The sequence below is a fragment of the Schistocerca nitens genome, chromosome 4, assembly GCF_023898315.1.
Source record: "Schistocerca nitens isolate TAMUIC-IGC-003100 chromosome 4, iqSchNite1.1, whole genome shotgun sequence".
In the NCBI taxonomy this organism is placed as follows: domain Eukaryota; kingdom Metazoa; phylum Arthropoda; class Insecta; order Orthoptera; family Acrididae; genus Schistocerca; species Schistocerca nitens.
In genome coordinates, this window is record NC_064617.1 from 28789528 (window position 1) to 28811048 (window position 21521).

A 21521-nucleotide genomic window follows, 5' to 3' on the forward strand; every position below is an offset into this window, starting at 1 on the left:
TAGCCAACACAAAGAAAATATATTTCCGTAAAACAGATGGATGGATGGATGGATATGGTGTTATGGGCGCTCAACAGTGTAGTCTTTAGCGCCCGCGTAAAACAGAGGTAGCAATATTTCGGAGTACGATTGGCGACCACAATCTATTATCATCAAACCAAACATTCATCACAAGTTGTAGGTGCCACAATTGGCAATTGACCCTAAATAATGAAAAGTGTGAGGTCATCCACAGGAGTGCTAAACGGAATTCCTTAAACTTCGGTTACACGATAAATCAGTCAAATCTAAGGCCGTAAATTCAGCCAAATAACTAGGAATTACTAGTATGAACAACTTAAATTGGAAAGAACACACAGCAAATCTTGTAGGGAAGGCTAACCAAAGACTGACTTTCATTGGCATGACACTTAGAAAAAGAGTCTGCCTACACCACGCTTGTCCGTCCCCTTTTAGAATACTGCTGCGCGGTATGGGATCCTTACCAGGTAGGACTGACGGAGTACATCGAAAAAGTTCAAAGAAGGGCAGCACGTTTTGTGTAACGCGAAATATGGAAGAGAGTGTCACAGAAATGATACAGGATTAAAAGAAAGGCGTTTTTCGTTGCGACGGAAGCTTCTCACGAAATTCCAATCGCCACCTTTCTCCTCCGAATGCGAAAATATTTTGTTGACGCCGACCTACATAGGGAGAAACGATCACCATAATAAAATAAGGGAAATCAGAGCTCGCACGGAAAGATATAGGTGTTCGTTTTTTCAGAGTGCTATAGAAGATTGGAATAATACAGAATTGTGAAGGTGGTTCGATGAACCCTCTGCCAGGCACTTTTATGAATTTTCCTGTATTTTTAAAAATAGTGATTTTCAAACAATTTTTTCCCATCCACACTTCACTTAGATACTACACTCTGTTGCATGTACTGGTCTCCATATGATATCATTCAGGGCAATGGTCTTCGAATGGTTGGCAGCCATTGGTCTAAACAAATGTGGCTGCGTTCTTCTACTTTTGTACACGTTGTCACGTGTTTTCGTTCTGCTATGTGACGAATTATTTCTTCAGAGCAACGAACTGTCTGTCGTTACTGCAGAGTTCCTTGCCTGAGCTTATACCAGCTGCTTTCCCGAAGGAATTAAGACCACATGCCTGTAATATTACAACATAGCTTTGTACGGTGTACAGTTTGTTCTAAGTTTGGCAGTTGCTGTACTTAGCTATGTGCTCGCAATGAAAACGTGTGAGATGACGCAGTAAAGATATGTTCACTGGTTTTATCAAATTTGCTTTTCCTTTTGCGTCACCGACTGGGGAAATGGTTGTTGGTAAACCTCAATATGAGCTCAGAATCTTTTATTTTTACGTTTCACAAGACATGTGTATGAAAACGTAATACGAGGGCAGTTCAATAAGTAATGCAACACATTTTTTTCTGAAACAGGGGTTGTTTTATTCAGCATTGAAATACACCAGGTTATTCCCCAATCTTTTAGCTACACAACACTATTTTTCAACGTAATCTCCATTCAATGCTACGGCCTTACGCCACCTTGAAATGAGGACCTGTATGCCTGCACGGTACCATTCCACTGGTCGATGTCGGAGCCAACGTCGTACTGCATCAATAACATCTTCATCATCCGCGTAGTGCGTCCCACTGATTGCGTCCTTCATTGGGCCAAACATATGGAAATCCGACGGTGCGAGATCGGGGCTGTAGGGTGCATGAGGAAGAACAGTCCACTGAAGTTTTGTGAGCTCCTCTCGGGTGCGAAGACTTGTGTGAGGTCTTGCGTTGTCATGAAGAAGGAGAAGTTCGTTCTGACTTTTGTGCCTACGAACACGCTGAAGTCGTTTCTTCAATTTCTGAAGAGTAGCACAATACACTTCAGAGTTCATCGTTTGACCATGGGGAAGGACATCGAACAGAATAACCCCTTCAGCGTCCCAGAAGACTGTAACCATGACTTTACCGGCTGAGGGTATGGCTTTAAACTTTTTCTTGGTAGGGGAGTGGGTGTGGCGCCACTCCATTGATTGCCGTTTTGTTTCAGGTTCGAAGTGATGAACCCATGTTTCATCGCCTGTAACAATCTTTGACAATAAATTGTCACCCTCAGCCACATGATGAGCAAGCAATTCCGCACAGATGGTTCTCCTTTGCTCTTTATGGTGTTCGGTTAGACAACGAGGGACCCAGCGGGAACAAACCTTCGAAAATCCCAACTGGTGAACAATTGTGACAGCACTACCAACAGAGATGTCAAGCTGAGCACTGAGTTGTTTGATGGTGATCCGTCGATCATCTCAAACGAGTGTGTTTGCACGCTCCGCCACTGCAGGAGTCACAGCTGTGCACGGCCGGCCCGCACGCGGGAGATCAGACAGTCTTGCTTGACCTTGCAGCGATGATGACACACGCTTTGCCCAACGACTCACCGTGCTTTTGTCCACTGCCAGATCACCGTAGACATTCTGCAAGCGCCTATGAATATCTGAGATGCCCTGGTTTTCCGCCAAAAGAAACTCGATCACTGCCCGTTGTTTGCAACGCACATCCGTTACAGACGCCATTTTAACAGCTCCGTACAGGGCTGCCATCTGTCGGAAGTCAGTGAAACTATACGAGACGAAGCGGGAATGTTTGAAAATATTCTACAAGAAATTTCCGGTTTTTTTCAACCAAAATTGGCCGAGAAAAAAAATGTGTTGCATTACTTACTGAACTGCCCTCGTACGTTCCCCAGCTGATCGTCAAAGATACGTTATCGGTATTTCACATAAAATACTCTGTGACACGCAACGCCTTCTGCAGTTGCGTTTGCTACCGAAGGTTCCTGAGTACCTCCATAACGTTCTTGTGGTTACTAAACGGTCACGTGACGAAGTGGACCATTCTTGGTTGAACCTTCTCTATCTCTTCTACATCTGTATGACGAATTGTTCATAATCTCAGAATGTATATTGTAACGTGGTCTATTTCTCTGTAACCGCCCACTAACATACGTCAGAGGATGTTCTGCAAAGTCCCTTGGCCAAGTGTCACTCAGCTAAGAAGAACTGAAACTCTAAAAGTTGGATGCACCAGTTAAGGGTGCTATTAACAGGAATTGGCCTCTATACATCAGTTGTACTCTCGGCAGGCGCCCGTCGCAGGTAGCGGGGTTGGCCTTCTCTTTCCCAAGGGTCACCACCCAGGAGCGTTACGGAAAACGCATTCCTCTGTCAAAGTAAATGTCGAATTCTTCGCAAAAAGTCTTTCACCCAGATAAGGAACCTCTGTGCATGTATGGCTTCCGTCAGGGTGTGTGAATGTTCATTGCGATGCTTCGGAGCAATACTGGGTTTCCACTTTTAGTTTCACTTGAAATGTATTCGCAGTTGTGAATGAGAATAACGAACGACCAATGAATATTTGTGTCAGGCAGGGACTCGAACCAGGGTTTTCTGCTTTACGCGAGCGGTCGCCTTAACCGCTTTGGCTATAAGCGCTCGACGAACGGCGAAGGTCGAACGCCGGCCGGTGTGGCCGAGTGGTTCTAGGCGCTTCAGTCTGGAACCACGCGACCGCTACGGTCGCAGGTTCGAATCCTGCCTCGGGCATGGATGTGTGTGATGTCCTTAGGTTAGTTAGGTTTAAGTAGTTCAAACTTCTAGGGGACTGATGACCTCAGCTGTTAAGTCCCAAAGTGCTCAGAGCCATTTTTTTGTTGAAGGTCGAACTTCCGTATGTAACCGTTCTCGTGTCACAACCACGTGTGCACATCCGAAGGAACATTGCTTTGTTCTTTTTGAGAATATAGGCACTGCATTATCGTGTTCAACTTTTACAGTACAGCCTTCTGATTGGGTCACGATGTTGTTTTGGGGAGATCTCGTGCTTTCGCGCTGTATCTACGTGCAGAGTTTCTCATCCTTCGATTTCCGAATCATGTCGTGGAGTGAGGGAAGTCTACTGGCTCCATCTGCCTGCCTCTGAGCGACTGGTTGAAGTACAATGAGACAGAAAAGAGTACGAGGTCGTTCGACGCCGTACGTATTTCTCATTTGCCGGAGCTCGGACCCTCTGGGATTACTGGGTGGCGACTTCCAGTTCCGGCAGCACGTTTCAGACAGCTCTTAGGGAACTCACTCTGTGTTAGGCTTCCGTACAGTAATTATTTGGTTTTAGGGTTTTGAGAAGTAAGCACGTCTTTTCAGGATTTTATAAAGGCTTCAGGTTCAGACAGGAGAGTTGACTGATGAGACATGCCTCGCTGCCGCTGGAACAGTTTCTGTACTTGAGCACTAAGTACAAAGGGACTGCGAAAGTGACATTCTCCAGCCGCTGCTGCCGCCAGCTAGCCTCGGCCACGCTGCGTGCGCGCTGGTAATCGTCGCTCCCGCCAACACCGTTCACACACCTCCTTCAGTGGCTGGGTACACGACCTTTTAAGTCATGCATCCAGCCTGTTGCTCTCAATGCGCATTTTTGTCCATACTACAGCGTTTGCTCTTACCTTTCTGTGTACTTACTGCTTTTAACTAACAACTTTGGCAGTCTCTGGCCGTGTTCGCGAATCATTAACGTTGTCTCCGTTTCATCCCCAGCACACACCAGTGTCATAGTTATACGTTGAGTTGTATTCCATTTTCCAATTGTTAATAAATCTTTTTAAGATGTCAGTGGCCAACTTTCATTTCAGTTTAACTGTTACGGTGTCCGTTTCTTTCCATTTCTAGCTACAAAGTCCCTTTTCCAATTAATGTATCTGTGTGAGTGACACCCATTTGTTTCATGCTTAGTAGAGCCACTCCTATTAATATTCATATAATCATTTTCAAATCTTGAGGAGAGACAAATCATTAAGTTGACATATTTTGCATATTTTCATTCAATAATGTTCTGGGGTAATCCATCTTTAAGAAAGAAAGGCTTCATTGAGCAAAAACGAGCTTTAAGAATAATGTGTGGTGCTCACCACCATAACCATGTAGGCATCTGTTTCAGGAGTCGGGCATTCGACTAGTGCTTCACGTTTGTGTATTCCCTCATGTAGTTAGTTTGTTAGTTTATCGTAAATTACTGCAGTACCTAATTCCAATGCCAGAAGGAAAAATGACATTTATTACTCCACATTATGGCTGTTTTAAACGCAAAATGGGGTGCAGAATGCTGCAACAAAAAGTTTTGATTACTTACAAAATTATATAAAATGTCTCACAAAGAGCAAATTAAAATTTGGTAATAAACTGAGAAATTTTCTGCTTGACAACTCCCTGTATTCCGTAGATGAACTTCTATTAGTGTATTGTGTAAATGATGGTGAGTAGGAATTACTAACTCTCATCTGTATACCATTTTCTCTTTTTGTAAAAAGGTAAATAAAATAAAAAATGTTAGAAATGTTCAGAATATTACCGTATGTACAAATTAATCTGCGATGTGAACGTAAAATGAGTCGTCCCAAATCACTACGATCAAAAATGTTTCAAATGGCTCTGAGCACTATGGGACTTAACTTCTGAGGTCATCAGTCCCCTAGAACTTAGAACTACTTAAGCCGAACTAACCTAAGGGCATCCATGCCCGAGGCAGGATTCGAACCTGCGACCGTAGGGTCGCGCGGCTCCAGGCTGTAGCGCATAGAACCGCTCGGCCACTCCGGCCGGCTCACTACGATCCGTCGTGCAAAACGATCCATGAAACATGTAACTAACTAACTAAGACGTTTTCCTTTCCCCAGCTGTACGGGTGTTGTTTGTCCTTCATTATCATTTTCATAATGATTGACCCGCAAGTCGCTGAAGTGGCGTCAACTAAAAAAAGTACTTGCAACATGGCGGCCTCCCAAACAACAATGCCATACGATCATATCATTTCATCCTTGTTTTTAGTTGATTTAGATGATCATTTTCGGTGCTTACCCATTCTGTTAGGCACCAGAATTTGATATTGTGCATCTTATGCCACGAGCACAACCGACAGCACACAACATATACCAGTAGTACCACCTTCTGGACAGCTTAAGGAATTTTTTAAGACACGGTAATTTTTCAAGCATCTCAATATTTATGATGTCATATCTCCTGAACGATTTGTTTTACAGTGACATAAGTTTTCGAGTACATGTAGTGGTACACGAGGGTACTGTCTGAAGACTGTGCTGCGAATAGTGTTGACTGTAAAGAAGTAACAAACTAAAACATCGTGCCTGCTGCTCTAGGTTTACTGCATAAACAACGAGTTTATAGTGGGCGATAATCGAATTTCTTCTCGTTTATTGTGAGTATGTTTCAACGAGAAAAAGGATGGGTTTGAAATAATCATTAGAAATCGTTAAGATACTGGATTAATACACATTGAGTAACATTGTCTCAAAACATATACACAGTTTTTAACACTTCACTTACTGCGTTAAATCTTTCATATGTTAATGAGTAGATTGTGACAACATTTTAAATTTTAATCTCGGTCAATAATTTTATCAAATATTGAAAATTAAATTTTCGTTGCCGATGGAAGTCGTTAGACAACTTGCAATGTGGATTGGACGAACCGTTGCGCTGATGTAACGTCCAGTGCGGCTTAGTGTGGATGCTCCAGTCCCTGCCAATCAGTAACGAGATGTTGACAAAGAGAAAAAGACAACAAATTACGGCCGGCCGGGGTGGCCGAGTGGTTCTAGGCGCTACAGTCTGGAACCGCGCGACCGCTACGGTCGCAGGTTCGAATCCTGCCTCGGTCATGGATGTGTGTGATGTCCTTAGGTTAGTTAGGTTTAAGTACTTCTAAGTTCTAGGGGACTGATGACCTCAGACGTTGAGTCCCATAGTGCTCAGAGCCATTTGAACCATTTGAACAACAAATTACGTAGGAGAGCTACATGATCCACAGCTCCCTAGTCTTAGATCTGTATTCTTTTCCAAGACAGTTTACTGTTGTTTGTTTCGCATAATGTCGATGACATGCAGTAGAATTTGAAATACACGAAAAAACCGGCAGAGCATTATATTCAAACACATAATTCCGATTCGCTGGAAGAGTACGTACGACCTGGTCACGGTACCAGTCCTATTTGATAAAAATGTTATGACTTAATAACTAAGACTAAATTTTGGTTATGTAAATAAAAAGTTTTCTCCTCGGTCAGTTTTTCATCTCGTCATTACATAGCTCCAAAGTTATCAAAACGGCTTCCTGTGTGTATCTGGTTTCAGAAGCAAGTACGTACAGGGCAGTGCAGTGTTTGTGATTTCGTGGATGAGGGGAAGAGAAAGCGTGCCAGCAGATGGGCGACTCCTCTCGAGTTTATAAAGTCCCTATCCTACGGACGAATCATCATCAACTGTGTCACTCATCATCAACTGTGTCACGGGCTCTCAGTAAATGAGACACTGAGAAGAGGTTCGCAATTTAACCGAGGAAATTGGTGAAAAGAGTTGTGATCAAGAACTTTACGTCATCACCTTTTGACTCTTACCGACGCCATACTGCCAATGAAAACATTCGATCACCAAGATTCGAACAGGCTGTCGATGCGGGTCTACCGCCAAAGCACAGACGTGCATTACGATCTTGACTGCGAAGTCTCCTTGGCTTGGTATGATGAGTAGTGAATAAACACAAAGGAACTCTATACACACTGATCAGCCAACCTGTCCACGCAATAGCAGCGTCACCCTGCGAGGAATGACACTCGCACGGTGCATGTAGCATCAGTGTGTAGAACGGGGAAGGCACGCGATTTGTCTGAGTTTGACCGAAAGCAGATTGTGATGGCCAAGAGGCTCGGCACGACCATTTCACAAGCTGCACGACTTTCGGGTGTTGGAAGACTGCTGTGTTGACGTCTTCGAGACGTGGCGCAACCAGGATGAGACCACGTCCAGACTCCGTGGCGTTGGGCGGCCATACTTTATTACAGATGTCAGACGCCGTAGGCTGTGCTGACTGGAGGACAGGACAGGCGGTGAACTATGGCGGAATTAACATCAGACTTTAATGCTGGGCAGAGTACACGTGTGTCTGAACACACACTGCATCGAACACCCATAACGATGGGTCTCCGTAGCCAACGAATCATGCATGTGTCAATGTTAACACCAGGACATCGAGAACCACGGCTGAAATGGGCACGGGCCGGCCTCTGTGACCGAGCGGTTCTAGGAGCTTCAGTCTGCAACCACGCTGCTGCTACGGTCGCAAGTTCGAATCCTGCCCCGGGCATGGATGTGTGTGATGTCATTAGGTTAGTTAGGTTCAAGTAGTTCTAAGTTCTAGGGGAATGATGCCCTCAGATGTTAAGTCCCATAGTGCTTAGAGCCATTTGAACCATTTTGAAATGGGCACGGGACCATCGTCAGTGGACATAAAGCGTTGCACAGTCTGATGAATCCCGATACCTTCTTCATCATGCCGATGCGAGGGTGCGAATCCGTCGTCTTCCAGGGGAACAGCTGTCTGATACCTGTACTGCGGGACGGAGACAAGCTGTCGGCGACTCCGTTACGCTCTGGGGAACACTCACGTCGGTATCTACATGTCGAGTGGAGCTCGTACAAGGCACAGTAACGGAGAAGGTTTATCGTGTTCTGGTTACAGATCACTTACACCCCTTCATGACGATCATGTTCCCTGATGGCAGAGGCATTTTTCAACAAGATAATGCGCCATGCCAAAAGGCCAAGACTGTAATGGAGTCGTTCGTGGGACACAGTGGCGACTTTCAGGTGATGTGCTGGGCCCCCAACTCGCCAGATCTTAGCCCAATAGGACACATCTGTAATGTGACTGAACGTGACGTCTGAGCTCATCGCCCCCTCCCCGGAATTTAAGGGAATTAGATGTCTTGTGTGTGCAAATGTTGTGTCAACTCGCTACAATGCCGTACCATGGTCTCTTTGCTTCCATACCACGACGCGCCGGCGCTGTTATTGTTACCAAAGGTGGACGTACTGACTAGTAGGTGGGTGCTGTAACGTCTCCTGCCAAAACACACATTCTATACGGTAAAAAAGGAGAAAAGAATAATTGAACTGGTTGATTGTAATTGCGTGGACAATGACCTGAACGCTGAAAGGCATAATCAGTCTTAAATGATGATGATGACTGTGTGAACTTTATGTAATAGAGAGAAACCATTATGTGTCATGTTTTATACTTTTATAGAGTTATGTACCGAGTTTTTTAAAGATAATATCTGCGTCGGCGAGTACTGAAACCACCACGGACGACAATTATTAAATATCAAACAAAGATGAGAATATGTCAGAATGAGTATAAATAGTAGTGACCGAACATTAATTTCTCTGTCGTCTTCTTGGAGTTACGTGAGTAGGAAGTGCCTGTGACATTATATTGTACGCTTGTGTAGCATTCTTTTGTCAAGATTGAGAGACGTACGCCATTAGGTACTGATTTATAAAGGTGTGTAGTAATTTAATCTGTTTAAATGTTTTGAATAGAGTTACTTAGTGAACACTTGCATTATGATTTGTAATAAGCTTGCCTGGTATTTTATTCCATCCTTTTAAGAAGTTTTCAGCTATCTAAATATCATTCGTGGTGCAGAGCTGCGCTACAAACGAACGAGCCGCTGCCACGGCGCATTCAAACTCCATTACATGAAACCAATCATACCGCAAAGAAGCGGACTGGTAATAGTGAACTAAAATTATTTCTTTCAGCTTTCGGAATTGCAGGGCCGAGCAGCAGATTTTATGATGTGTTACAGGTGGACGCGGGCTGCGGATGATATATTATTAACAGTGCAAAAAGATAATTTACCTTCATAACATAAAAGAAATGTTGCTGTGCGTAGTTCTGGTCTGGCAAACATTATAGTAAAAACATCTTTTGCTCTGATAATAGTCTCATGTTCTCGTGTTAGTCGTGGTACTTATTGGTGTTTTACTGTTAACAAAAAAAAAATCCACTGCAAAATTTTGATGTTGAACAAACATTGCGTACTGTAACATCAGTATTGACAACGAAATAATTTTCAGTAACCTTTTCAATAACTGTAAAGTAAGGAAGATATGTTGAACTTTATAGCGAGTTACAGTAACGAAACAATGTTCCTTTAATAGAAAACCAGATCCAGAATAATAAGAATATATTTTGATTTGTTGGAAATTAATGATCCAAAGAATGTCACAGCACGGCATCCCTAAAAAGTATTTCAGGGCTATTTTCGTAGCAACATATTTTATCTCATATATTGGTTGTTACGCGAGTAATAAAAACAAAGCAGAGAGACAGCGAAGCTGTTATTGTTACCAAAGGTGGACCTACCGACTGTCAGGTGGGCGCTCATAATGTTTTGGGTGATCGGAGTACATTGGTGAACAAATTTTGGGAAAAAAGTAAATTTCGCATGATGTGTCACTGTCAAGTAACATTGCTCCATGAGACTTGAACTACACAGGGAAGGAACTGCTACAGTCTAGAAGGTGACTGAAAGAAGTGTTGCGACTTGGCAGGACAGCGAAGCCACAAGGAGATAACCGAAAGGCACGCGTTTAAGCTCACGCAGGCTGGCGTGAGGTCTGGAACAGTTAAAGGAATTGAGTCTAGTAAAAAAAGTACAGAGCTTCTGGAATACTTAACTTTAATCCATAATTGGTGAACATCGGTCCGACGGTACATGCATCACAAGATAAATAGCAAATGATAATGGCGCCTTGCTAGGTCGTAGCAAATGACGTAGCTGAAGGCTATGCTAACTATCGCCTCGGCAAATGAGAGCGTAATTTGTCAGTGAACCATCGCTAGCAAAGTCGGCTGTACAACTGGGGCGAGTGCTAGGAAATCTCTCTAGACCTGCCGTGTGGCGGCGCTCGGTCTGCAATCACTGACAGTGGCGACACGCGGGTCCGACGTATACTAACGGACCGCGGCCGATTTAAAGGCTACCACCTAGCAAGTGTGGTGTCTGGCGGTGACACCACAAGAAGTACCATATGAGGAAGAGAAATGAGACTATTGTTCAAAGACAATAAGTGCACCGTAGTCATCGATGTTTCTGATGGTTCTCTGGACGTTACAAAAGGCGGGACATGGTTCTTAACAGAGTGTGTGATTACCGCAATACATGTCCCGCAACATGCATTCACACTGGCCACGAAGCTAGTAAGGAGTTCTCGTGACCGGGCATTCTATTCATCCACAAGCGTCGTGGACAAATGCTGGGTGGTCGCTGGAGCGTGTAGCCATGGTCCAGTATGCCAGGCAACGCATGTCACACATTCTCGATGGGATTTAAGCCAGGGGGGGAGGGGGGGGGAGGGAGAGGGGTGGGCCATCCAATTCGCCGAGTATCTCCTCGTTCTAAGAGTTCCTCCATCTGCTCTGTTCAGTGCGGTAACGCATTGTCAGAAGTGGAAAGACGCACGTAAGGAAGGAGTATAGTGTCACGGTAACAATGACCAATCTCAATTGCACTGGTTTAGGAATGGAATGTCCTGCCACAAGAAAACCTTACCGACCTTGTGGGCAGCATAGGAGCACGGTGGCGAGTACGGATTGGCGTCCGTGATGAACACGGGGAACCAGGGGAGCGCCGGTCTGTGTGACCGAGCGGTTCTAGGCGCTTCAGTGTAGAACAGCGCGTCCGCTACGGTCGCAGGTTCGAATCCCGCCTCGGACATGGATGTGTGTCATGTCCTTAGGTTTAAGTAGTTCTAGGGGACTGATGACCTCAGATGTTAAGTACCATAGTGCTCAGAGCCATTTGAACCATTTTGAACCTGGGAAGCGACGTAAATCGATGTGCCTTCTGTGTAATTATTGTCTTCGAATAAAAGTATCACCCTGTTAGTCTTATTGCTTGCTTCTTTCAGTTACGTTCCGTTGTGTACTGCAGCGTTTCTTTATATGTAAAGTCCCCGTTTCAAGAAGTTATGTTTTCGGCAGTCACACACGGTACCATATAAAAGTTAGTTTCGTCCTCAAGCTTTACGCACCAGTGTAATACTGCTGAACGTATCTAGGTACACCGACTGCTTAGTCTGTAACGATGTGATCGTCTACGGTGCATTCGACCTAAATTTACTGACCGGTTAGGTGCAAGGACGTTCGCATCCTTCCTGAACGACTACCGTGCGGAGTCCACCTAATGAGGCGCGCGGACGTCTGTGGCTATCAGACAGCGTGACGTAACTTCCGTCAGGTGCGGAGATCCTCGCTTGCTCCGTGGACAAATTTACATTTTATGATAATGGCACGCGGCGTCCCTGGAGCAACTTTGTTTACTCGCCCATAGACACGCGAGTGGCCTGACTTTTAAGATGCCATGTATATGCGGCAGAGCACCGGCCTCGTCGTATAAACGTTGAAAAGGAAAAGGAAAGTAAAGTTCCTAAAAGTTCGCTACCATGGCCGACGTTACTTGGGCAGTTTAGTGCCACGTCGCCCGCACCAAGCGAGACCAAAAGCTAATGTTAGAGATGTTTTGGGAGATGCTTATCTTCTCACTTTCTCGATCTTCCTCCGCCACTGATTCTCGGTCTAATTAATGTTAACGCATTAACGATTTGAATGAGTGTGGTGTGTGTGTGTGTGTGTGTGTGTGTGTGTGTGTGTGTGTGTGAGAGAGAGAGAGAGAGAGAGAGAGAGAGAGAGCGACAGAGAGAACTGAGGAGAGGGGGAAGCAGAATAAAAGTATCGGCAAGCGGTGGGGTGCATGCCTTTACATTTTCGACGTATTTGAATATTAATGGCATACATTGTCAATGAGTAATATGGTGGCGCAAAACACCAGCAAATATTATATAAAACTCTTTAATTATTCACTTTGCGCTCTCATATCGACTGTCAGGAAAATACTTTACACGCGTCAGTTGACAGCAGATCAAATACTATAAATTAGTCCGTACACCAGCACGCCGCGTCACTGGAAATATCGACGCCGTGGTCACGGTTAAATGTGGCAGAACGTTCTGAAAGCTCCGTAAACACGGTTAAAAATTGAAGGGCGAATGATGTAATGGAATCGAGAACCGGCGAAAGTTTGTTGCTTGTGTTTTCCAACACGGAGTAGTTCTACTGGTGCTTTCTTGGGTACTCCCAGTTGAATAAGACAGTATAGTTGTCCATATTAAAGATATACCGTCGCTCATTTTGCAGTGAGTCTCTTTTAGCTGCCGACTGTTAATATTTCTAGTATCTCGAGCTATAGAGGTCCTACGAGTCTGAAAAACGTCTACTGTGTTATTCAAGTACAATTTAAAGTTTCTTTAGATCTCGTGTTGTTTGGGTACTAGTTGGCAAGAAATAATTCTTCAGAAAAGTTTTTATTTGAACTATCGTACCTGCGTGTTGCTATCTCTGCTACTTGACGACATTTCGGTAGTACGTGTGTTCTCGCGGCCGCTTCTAACTTGGCCCCAGTGGTGCTCGTTCCAGACCGTTTCACGACAGCAAACTCTGATGATCGAGAATCGAACCGCGCACCACCGCGTTAATAGCCGGTGACGTAACGTATCCTTCACGGATAATAAAAGATATTAGCTGAATATTAAATGTCTCTCTTGAAAAGAAACCGAAGATCTAAATTGCTATATCAGCCCCAGAAAAAGTTGGTATTGGCAAACCATACGTTGTGCACAGTTACTGCACAAATGCTCTCTCTCTTCAGACAAAACATAGCCTCGTGTGTGCCACGACCACAGCTGAAGATGGGACCTGTCACAAAATTTCCTGTCAGATTCGTGATCCAGATCTTGAGATTTCTTTTCCTATTGGTAGGGCTTTCAGCGGCGTGTGGCGTGATTGAGGTATATGTTCGAATGTTCAAATTGTGTCAAATTTTATGGGACTCAACTGCTAAAGTCATAAGTCCCTAAGCTTACACACTACTTAACCTAAATTATCCTAAGGACAAACACACACACCCAAGCCCGAGGGAGGACTCGAACTTCCGCCGGGACCAGCCGCACAGTCCATGACAGCAGTGCCTTAGACCGCTCGGCTAATCCCGCGAGTCAATTGAGTTATATAAGAGTTCAAAACGAGCTCCGCATAAAAATTTCTGTGGCTCTTCAGGAACATTTTGTGACTACTTTGATCTAAGGGACGCGTGGTTTCCAACGGCTTGTCACAGACTAATTGCACTGCGTTAATTTTTACCACAGGTTTCTCCGTCGGGGTTGCATTGAGAATACCTGCTAAAGGGCAGATGTTAACAAACTGGTTCCGTTCACTCACAGCAACCTGTGTTGATTACAGTTACGCCCGCTTTGCTGTTCGTTGCCGACCCCCCACCCCACCCCAACTGACATTCAGTAGCGCCCTGTTCTGTGCCGGCCTTTCTCCGGCAGTGTTAGACGCACCTTAGCAGTGACAGCAGTACTGTGAGTAGGCTTACTGGAGAAGAGGTGGTCGCCGTGCACCTCGTGTAGGACTGGCAGAATGCAGTGTAAGAGCCACACAAGGGCTCTAAGCAGCGAGGCTGCCGCGTCACATCTGTTTCGCTTCCGTACATAGGTGAGTACAAGAAACCGGATCCTTCCGTGACTGCATATCACTTTTCCACTGCTGTGAAGATATTTTCACAAAAGCAGAGAAGGAATTGGGCAACAGAGAGAATAAATCGTAGTTCCTTTAGTATTCTGTAACGAGCCACTAGAAACACCACGGGATCTTGCAAACAAAATTTTCACGTAATATCACTGAAGAGCCTCTGAAATTTTGTTGCTACACTTCAGGTTGACACTCTGTTTCGGTCCTCAGCTCTACCCTGCTTGCCAAAGAATTTCGAAGTGCCCAGAACTGGAGGAGGAAACGAAATGAAACTTCACGGGTTGGGGCACTATGTGTTGTTATTGCAATGATTACAACAACGAGTGAAATTTAGAATCGCTCGACACTATTAACCCATTTATATGTACGGCGTAGCACCACCTCTGTCCTCGATGCATGCAGTAATTCAGCTGCGAACGGCGCCATGAAGCCGTTGTATCCTCTCTTGTGGCAATATGGCCGACACTTGTTGCAACTGCTCCCTGGTACCCCGGGTACCGACGTTCGAGCTTGTACCTCACCTTTTATCAGAGGCATATCTGGGGGTCTTGTTGGTCGCAGGAGTACCTCAACGTCGCTCAGACAGCTCACACGGACTAGAGATGGGCAAACTCGTTCATCCTTGGGAACTAGTTCACTGCTGATCGTTCTTTTTTGGGAATCTTTCATTTTTACTCGTTCACCGTTCATTTGTGCTTGGTATATGGTTCTTATGAAAAACTGAAAACTAGTAGTGTAGGTGACTGAAGGGTGGAGGGCACCAAGAGGGGGCACTTGCTTCCCCCCTGGAGTATACAGTTTCTATTCATTACAGAATTCTTACACACTTTGAGAAGTAATTTCTGCGATTCTGCAGGACCTCTCGTTTAGCTAACTGTAGCGTTGTGTGGCTGATCGCAGGGAAATAAATAAGGTGGCACACGGAAAACCGGCCCCGAGTACAGTCTACTCGCCGATTACAGACGATCTGTTGTCCGTTACGAGCAGCTACAACAAACAGACAAACATGTAATAATTATGCAGTGAAGAAATAACAAGCTAATGCAAGCAACAATGGTGAAACAATCGATGACGATGTGTAGAGAGCTGGAGAAGAGAACATGAAAATCTTATGCGACGCGCATGGGCTGTAGCACATGTAGTCTTGTAAACCTGTTGGTGGCTGTTGCCCAACTTAAGGGGAGCCGGAGCTGGTCAAATCCAAAAAATTGCGATTTTATTTTTGCTACCGAAAATTAATTGGAACATTTTAATGTAAACTTTGAATTATTGTTCTACTCGCGTGGAGTTATTACCATTTTCCCCCACGCCTGCAGAGGAAATGGGCGGCCGCTGAATGCATCTAACACCCTCTCGTGACTTCCTGGCGAACTGCTTGGGATTTTCTCGGCTTGTTACGCATACAGCGCCTTATGTTACGCATACAGCGAGTGTGCAAGGGTTGGCTACATTGTTTTCTGTGACAAATGAAGCGCTAAGAGCGCGGAACATCGTCTCTTTGCTGTTTACCGTTTAGAATTAGTTCAGTGTTGCGCCTGTTGTTGGTAGTATTATACTTCTTGTGTAAAGTGTTGCTCTTGTTATGATGCCACGTTTTAGTAACCGTGTATATAAGAAGAGGAAGAACGTAGGGAAAAGAAAATTAACACTAATACCAAGTTGCGATACTACAATTACTGAAACAGTGCGTTCTTCTGCTAAGCAACACATGGCCGGCCATAGCCCTGTGACATCTTCTAGCAAGAAGCTGACTGGTGGAAGTGACAGATTTCATGAATATGTTAGTGACAGTGATGATATTAACGAAGTACTGAATATTGGATTATTATCTTCTGTGCTGAAAGAAAGTGTTCTGTGCAAAATGTGTTCAAGTGTAGGAGTGGGACTAGAGATAACAAAGCACTTTGGTTTAGCTTGTGAGATGAAGATAATCTGTGCATGTTGCAAGTATCATGTGACTTTCTACAATTCACATGCCAGTCTCTTTGGTGAAAATGGACGATCTAGAGTGTTTCATGTGAATGTTCCACTTGTGTATGGTCTTCGATCCATTGGAAAAGGGTCTGCTGCTGGTAAATTGTTTTGTGGTATTATGAACTTTCCATCGCCTCCAAGCAAATTTGGGTACTACTGTGAACTGCTGGGATCCTCTGTTGAAGATGTGGCTTTGAAAACCATGAAGGAAGCAGTGGAGGAATCTGTAGAAATGAACGGTGGTCCAAGGGATTTGGTAGTGGCATTAGATGGTTCCTGGCAAAAGGGGGGTAATAAATCCCTGAATGGGGTTGTAACTGCTACTTGTGGTGATAGTGCAAAAGTGATAGATGTTGCAATATTATCAATACACTGTAGGTGCAAAAATAAAATCAAAGGAGAGCACAGTGGAACCTGTGAGGCAAATTTTAGTGGATCAAGTGGAGCAATGGAAGTGGATGGAGTGAAACAAATTTTTGAACGTTCAGTTCCCAGATACAACGTTAGGTACAAATACTACCTTGGGGATGGTGACTCCAAAGGTTTCAAAACTATAGAGGAACTGAAACCATATGAAAATGAATTTGTAGTTGAAAAGTTGGAATGCATTGGGCATGTGCAAAAGCGTATGGGTGCACGGCTTCAAAGGCTCAAACAAACTTTGGGTTAAAGTAAGCTCAGTGATGGAAAGACAATAGGAGGGAGAGGCAGGCTTACTGATGAGGTGATTGAACGTCTACAGAGATACTATGGGTATGCTATAAGGCAAAATACTAGTAATGTTAGTGACATGCGAAAAGCAGTGTGGGAATTGTTCCTTCATACTGCCTCTTCCAATGAATACCCTCAACACAGCCTGTGCCCAAAAGATTCCTGGTGCAAATACAATGCAAAAAAGGACTATGATCACAAACATGGTTTGCCAGCAGCTGTGATAAATGCAATAAAACCTATTTTTCATGACTTAGCACAGCCAAAATTGTTACACAAATGTCTACACGGAAAGACGCAGAATCCTAATGAGAGCGTAAACAATTTGATTTGGAAAGTAATTCCTAAAAGGGTGTTTGTAAGCACAAAAACACTGCATTTTGGCATTTATGATGCAATAGCAACCTACAACCAAGGGAACAGTGTGAAGTGTGAAGTTCTGAAGGCATTAGGATTTACAGCTGGGGTGAACACGGTACGAGCACTAAGAAATATTGACAGAGAAAGGATAAGAGGAGCAGAAAGAAGAGAAAGGCATATGAAGTACGATGGAACAACAGGCCAGAAAAGAAGACAGAAGAGGAAGCTTTTTGAGGATGAAGAAGAAGACCTGATAATCCATCCTATAGTGCAGGAATGTATTGAGAAACTTTGATAGCCATTTCCCATAAATTAGAATTTTTCGAATATAAGGAACATTTTCTCAAAATCCACTCAAGCTAGAGAGATGAAATTTTTATACATTGTAACACAGCCATTTGGCAATATGTTCTGTAGTTTCATTTCAGTTTAATTATAAAGCAATTATTTGTAAAAAAAAAATTGGGTCATTAATAAAAAAAATAATTGGAAGGAAACTAGAAAAGATACTCCAAAATCCCTCTGTCATAACTGCAATACTAAACCACTCTATATGTAAAAAAAATTCAAATTTTTCTATTTGGTAGTTTATTCATAAATGTTCCTCAAACTTAGTGATTTTAACATGGGCAGCATAGGCACCTCCGGCTCCCCTTAATAGACCACAAGTGTCTTGTATAAAATTCTTCGTTTCGACTTCCACTACATAGCTATGCTACGTTGTAAACAATAATCGTTTACACCCTATGTATACTTCACGTTGTTTCTGAGTTCGTAGGCGAAGTAGACTTTATGGAAGCATAAAATAAAATGTGGTTTTCTCATCATACTTGCGTCACACGCTTAGTAAAAATTAGGTTCTCATGTTGCATTATTAAAGTTAATGCAGCAATAATAATAATAATTAAGTTCGCAGTGATAAAGTTTTTGGTTTGAAAGCTCCTCCTGAACAAATGTTTTTGAGATAATAAGTAAATACGATTTTATGGCTATCTTTGTCTTTTCAAATGGAGAGGCACCGCTATTCCTACTGAGCCAAAATGACCCACACAACCCACTTTTTTTTTTCAAAGAAACCAAACTAGCAGGTAATGCAAATTGGAAACAACGAAACTTAAAAATAATTAGAGCCTTCCTAAATGTACTGTTTTTTTTATATGAAAGATACACGAAAATCGTTTTATATGAATTTTCTTACACTAAAAATTAAGGAAATTATTGAAAGTTAGTTGCTAAATCAAGTTGATGAAACCAAAAGTTATATGAATAACAAAAAAAAAAAAACTTGCCCTGTTATAAGTATGTCTTCTGCTGTTCATCGATATAATGAAGTGAGCTGATATTCCCTTTTGTTACCTGAAAAGACGTACCTATTACATACAACGTAATTTTTATGTAATTTGCGTAACTATAAAATACTTTTTGATTACCGGTCGTGGACGCTGAACAGCCAGACCCAAGTGCAAGAACAGTTTGGAACACATGTAAAATAGGCGAGCGCAGTGAACGAAACGAACAACTGGATACTGAACTAACTAGGAGCAGTCGGCAGTGGAACTGAGACAGGTGGTCATGCGAAGAACGACGAGTGCGGCCGAGGGAGACCGAGCACGCGACCGAGGCTGGAACGATCTGTCGGAGTGACCGCCGCGACTAAAGTGAACTAATGAACTATAAACCGATCGTTGCTCGTTCCCGACAACTATAAGTAGACCGCTGCGACCGAAGTGAACTATGAACCGATCGTTCCTTGGAATTCGTTCCTCGGTCCTTTCGTTCATCTTGGTGAACCGTTCCTTTGCACCGGTTCGTTCGTGAACTACCAATCTCTAGTACAGACAGATGCCACGTGTCGAGGGGTTGCTGTTAAAAAGATTTCATACTGCCAAGTTCTTTGTAAATCTGACTCTTCATCGCAAAGTCCCTCAACCCGCCAAGTTTCGCCGCTGCCCCTGTTGACAAGTGGCACCACGGTACTGCGAGAGAGAGGTGACGTGGAAGGACGCTGGCTGCACGTGACGATCCTTTGGAACGTCCGAGTTGCCTCATTTCTTACCAGCCATCACATGAAATCATATTCAATGGTTCCCCTCACCATGCCGAAGAAGGTAACACGCCTCCAAAACACAGGAAGAAGGGCACCTCTTCTAAAATCACCGTCATACCCAACGACAGTCACTTGCGGCAATCCAGAATCGAGTGTCACCATTGAAAACAAAGTATCGTCAGTCAAGGAATCCAAAATGATCTGTACAAAGCACTTTCAAATTCATAAAAAAGTTTATTACTCTTAAGGGAAGAAACAATACTTAACTTACTGTGCTTCTTGTGCCTCCTAAACGCAGTTACACTGACAGTCTATTACTGCTCGCAGAATGCAGACTTCGTATTACTCAGGACTGATGCTTTCGAAGTGTGGGACCGAACTGGGCCGGACCAGCAACGGGCGGCTGGTTAAGTGAGCGTTGACAGGGGGCGCTCGAGCTCAGGTGTGCCCCCCCCCCCCCCCCCTCTCTCTTTCCACTGGCGGGTGTGTCAGCGCCTTCTTGATGCCGTTTCGCGGCGCGGTGCTGGTCGGTGTGCAGTCGGTGCTTTAGGAGTGCACGGTTTGTGTCTCGGTGCTACCGGCAGCCTACACGTGCATCGGTAATTCCCAAGTCTGGCTGCTGTTCTCCTACCGATGGTGCAGCACGAAACACAACGTTGCAAGGAGCGCATTACTTGCTCGCGGATGGCAGTCACAAGTGTTAACATGCTGCGACGTGCTCTATGCGCACTAAGGTGATCCTCCATACTCGTGGTCAGACGAGATCGAGCGGAAACCTGACGACCAGTATGCCTCCCGTCATATTTCCATGCAGTCCAACATCGGGTGTCTGTCACATACAAAAGGTCCACAAATATGGATACTGAACCATTGGGCCTGCCGGCCAAACGAGGACACACAATGAGGCCACTTTCAGACAGAATCGGTGATGTATTTCTTTCCAAAGACAGACAAACAAGCTGATAAGCAGGTGGTCATAATGTTTTGACTCATCATTGTACATTAGGAATAGCAGAGAGCTATAACCCTTCTTGGGGAACGCCAGATATCACTTGTGTTATACACGTCGACTTTCTTCACTTACTGCGAACTGTGATATTATCGACAGGAAATCACGAATCCGATTCAAATAACTGAGACGATACTCCGATTTGATTAAAAGTCCCTTGTTACGAACGGGATCAAAAGCCTTCTGGAAGTATAGAAATATGGAATGAATTTGAGTCCCTTGTCGATAGACTCATTACTTCGTCAGAGTAAAGAGCTAGTTGTGTTTAAGGAGAGCGATATTTTCTGAATCCATGCTGACTGTGTGTTAAGAGATCATTTTCCTCGAGGTCATTCTTACTGATGGAACACATTTTATGTTCGAAAATCCAATTGCAAGTCGGCATTACTTGTGTTTCCTTTCTTGAGTATTGGTGTACCTGTGCAACTTTACGGTCTTAATTAAGGAAATTTCGTCGAGTGAGCGGTTGTATTTGTTAATTACGAAGCTATTACTCATATATAAGCATAGTCTGAAAGGATCAAATTGCTGTACAATATGAACCGGTAGACTTCCCTTTACTGTAGAACGAAAATTTTGCAGACATTTTCGTGTAACTGAATGGAGAGTAACTTACAAGCAAGAAGCAGAAAACCATAACGAGAGAGAGAGAGAGAGACCGACGATTACCTGGAACGAGGCATTAAAACGTTTTCACGTTACGCTAGCGGCAGCACGATTGATACCGAGGATCGGTAATGTTCGTACGTTCTGGCTGCCATCTATAAATTTACCGACGTCTCATCGCGTCTCGTGGGTAGTTGAGCATGTAACTCTAACATCCGTCCGCCGTATTTTGTTGACTCTTGATCGAAACATATTCCGTGCGGCGATCGGACAGGGGTAACGGATGGTTACCAGAAAAGACACGCTTT